Raw genomic sequence first — 4,400 nt, 5'->3', positions numbered from 1 at the left:
TGCAAAATATGTTCACATTTTTGCTTTCTATCGAGCGCAATTATGCAAGCTATATCTATAACATACAAAAATAATTTTTATGTTTTCCATATGTGAAAGTTTCTCTTTACAAAGTGATATAAATTATAAAATATACCCAAAAAAATAATGAAACTGCACCGAGTAAATATACAAGAAAACAAATAGTCAACAATTTCATATACGAATTATACATATCTTACTGAGAATTCGGAAGAAATCAGTCGATTCAAGATTAGTTAGGACCCAAATTGAGCAAGAAAATTTTTTTTAGATTTCTAGGTTTGGACGTGGACATTTCTCACCCATAGTTCCAATAGAGTTGTCGCACATCGCCCTAGAGTATTCCAAGTAATTTTTGGTGCTGGTCTGACCCGTCAGGGTTGCCTTCACATTTTCATATATGTTGTTCATCTCGTATTTGTTCTTTTGAATTGTGTCATCCTTCTTTTTTTGTAATAACTATTAAAGTATTTCTTAATCCATGAGAGATCCCTACATATCCTAATCATATATCTCAATTTAAACTTTAAATTAAATTAAAGTTGATGAAAGTTCATGAGGTCTATTTCAAATCATTTTTATATATGTCTGTTGCAATAAAGTATAGGCTTGAACTAATTCTTGAGTAAATGAGTAAGAGAATGATTAGAGTTGTATTCATGTGTCTAAATTATTATTGAGATCATTCAGTTGAGTTGTTCATGTCCATGATTCCTCCTGAACCTTATGAATAGATTATTCTTTAAGGAGAAGAATCATTGAGTTCTGTGTGCTTCAGCTCTTGTTACTGAGTATTGAGTTATTATATTATTATTGAGATCCTTGAGTTTATTCGTTCATGCATATGATTTAGCATAAACTGTATTTTGAGTTATATTAAAGCAATTAGTTGAGATTTAGATTGATTTTTGAGGAACTAAAGTAGAGTTTGAGAAAGATTATAACGGGAAAATGTATTTCCCAAAAGTTTAATATTTAGATGAACAAAGAGAAAATTATTTTGAGAAAAAATATTTGGTTTCTAAAAAAATGTGAGTTTAGAGATAATTTAGAACATTTACCTCTTTGAGAATAATTAAAGGAATTATCTCAAACCAGAGTATGTTTCATAGATTTGATCATGAGTATATATTATTGAGATTAGTATTGAACAACAATATGAGAATGAGTTTACACAACTCATATTCCTCATAGACCATGTAGACATACATGGGTATATGATCAGAATTTTTAGATTAATTCTAAGTGACATCACACAATGCTTAGTGGATCCACTTAGTTCAGGTGTTTAATACCTCAACAAGGTATATGAACGTTCTAATTGTGTGGGCGAGATGATGTATCATCGCGTAATTCATAGTGATGGTCTATGGTTAGAAAATTTCCAAATAAGAGTAAAGATTACATTATTGTTTTTTTATACATCATTGTGTTTTATCTCCTATTTTATAATGTTTTAAATATTGCATCTCTCATTGTTTTTTTTATTGAGTTGAGTTGAGGTGAGTACTTCCTCAAGCCATGTTACTTTTGTCAGCTATTGCTTTTAGTTTTACTTTTACATACTCGTACATTCAATGTTCTGACGTAATTAGACCTGCATCATTTGATTATCTAGATACACTTATTCTAGTTCATCAACAAGTGCTTCATTGAGATCTTTGACATTTCACTTAGTTTTTGTAATCCTTATTATATTCAGGAGGACTAAAACATTACCTTATAGTTCGTAGTTCTAAAATGTCGTGGGTATTGTGGCTATAACCTTTTGTGATTGTTGAGAATTCATAGTTAGTTCTAGTTGATATGCATTTTAAGTATTTACTTTCTCAGGTTATTTTTGAAAACTAAAAGTATATCGATTGAGTATTGTTCAAAGTTTTTTTTTGAAGTTGAGTATTCAATTTTAATAAATGTAATCAGGTTTAAGCTTGTTGTTGCTCAAATTAGTTTTCTGCTTGTAGTCAACCAAGATTAAGGTTTTCTCGGGGACAACAAGGGTTATTGAATGTCGTTCAAGTCTAGGTTGTAGGCTGTAGTTGTAAAAAACATGGTAGCGCAGTCCATAGTAAAGGAGTGCGAAACAGCGTACATGACCTCTCGTAGGTCTTGTACAAGACCTGTCTTATCGTTCATCGAATATACATATATCAAAAATATGAACGATTAAAGATTTTCTCAACATTCCAATATCCATTAAATATCTCTTTCACATTAAAACAATAGGAATTACTAAGTCAAATGTCATGACATCTTAGACTCAAAATACACTTTGGGTGCGACCCATACAATCGACAATATAGTATTACTAAGTCTTTTTCAAAATATTTAAATTAGAAATCAAAGACATCTATGACCTCCATTAAAATGAGTACATACTTCAAACTTGCTTGAAAGATCCTATAGTCCAAGCTTCGCTCCCAATAGCACCTTAACCTATGAATCACTTTAGAGATATATAAAAGCATTAAATTAGTACAAAAACATGTACTAAGTACGGCTTAATGCATCAAAAACATGATAACAAAAATTTGATGGAAATATGCTCTTTTTGATTAAAATATCATAGTATGAGCATTAAGACAACATTTATCACCTTATAAACACATAAGATAACACTTAAACATTTTAACATATTTTATTAAATATTACCGTGAACTATGTGACTTTATAGTGACTAATTCCAAAGTAAGAGTGAAGTCAAACTTCACGTTGAACACTTTCTAGTATGCAATCCTTTCACTAAAAGCTATTCTTAAACTCACATAAGTATGACAAAGAGAGACCGCCCATACACCTCTGTATGCACACCTATAATGAGATATACACACTTACAATACACAAAACACATAAACATGAGATCCTCCACCAAAGGTGATATTAAGGTTCACTTGAGTGTGTTGTAAAGCAGCCGCCCATAGAATCCTTCACACACACAAGATATCCTTTAGAGTATCTAGGATAAGATGATTCTCACTTAATACAATAACATACATATAATATGATATTCTCCTCACAAAGGTTATCAAAAGACTTACTTAAGTAATTAAAGAAGGGAATGCCTATACTCAACCTGTTCAAGATTACCTTAATAATACTTAACTATAACTAAGCTTGGATCATGTCTACTTAGTAAACTAACTTTCATAACTAGATTGATTGCTAAGACTTATCTAGGTTAAATATAAAGTCACCGTTCTTATGGCCGCTTCACACCTTAACTAGAAAACACTTAACTACTCTAGGTAAGTACTTATCCATTTACATGATTCCTATCTTAAGTCATTATCTTCATTGATTTATTTAATAGACATTCATCACATATAAGGACATAAAGGTAATGGTCTTGGAGAAGACCTAGGGACTCAGTCACTTACATCTTCAAAGCCAATGTGAAATGTCTAGATAACGTCTCATACCACCACATAAACTTCATTGAACTTCTACAACACTAGTAGGCATTCCACATGATGAGAATATGCAATAACCAGTATAGACCATGGTAGCAAAGCATTGAATCCGGAGTTGTAACCTACTCCTATGGAGGGTGTTCTACATTCATATGGTAGAACGTGGACACGTCCCATGTAGGCATATGGTTATGAAATATGAAGGGTTTGTTTGCACTCTAGACTCATTCTTTACCTAGAGTTCCATCCCTTAGCATACTCACTCGGTGGTAGCCTTTGTTCTCATAGAGTAATTAACATTAAGGATCACATGAAGATGTTCCATATCTAGTTCATATCCCAATAACATTCACCCTTCCAAAGAGGTCCCCTAGGGCTGACTTTTAATGGAGAAGAGGATAGATGAATGTCTTTCTTAAGGATGATTTCATGCCGTTCCATCCAACCAAAATTATGCCAACCATTCATACAAGAAGGATACCATAACGAGTATTGACTTCAAGGATCATAACATAATATTATTACTAGGTGGATGGTCCACATAAAGGACCTTCTTTGCAATATTCAAGGTCTCATGTTATTCATACATACAAGACCAAGAGTCTTAAGCATCCTAAGTCAAGGCATCTCATATTCACATTCATACATGTAACAAGTAAAGGACACAAGTCTACCACACAAGACACACCAAGACTTCACTTTATAACATATAGCATATCTTTCTAGAAGCACATAGGAATAACCATTATAATCTTTAAGTAATCCTATAAACTACTATAACATAATCCATATAACCATCCTAGACTCATATAGTCAAGTAGGAAGACTCATGCATCAACTCTAAGAATACACACATAAGGACATGTTCTGTTACAACCCAAGACCACACTCTAGAAGTTGGACTAAATCTCGGTTTGCAACCGGCGTACTTGACCTTTTGAAGGTCTTGCACAAGCCCTTTCTACATCG

Source organism: Solanum pennellii, chromosome 4 (assembly GCF_001406875.1).
Source record: "Solanum pennellii chromosome 4, SPENNV200".
Lineage (NCBI taxonomy): Eukaryota > Viridiplantae > Streptophyta > Magnoliopsida > Solanales > Solanaceae > Solanum > Solanum pennellii.
The sequence above is the reverse complement of the archived record's forward strand: the minus strand, read 5'-3'. Positions refer to the sequence as shown.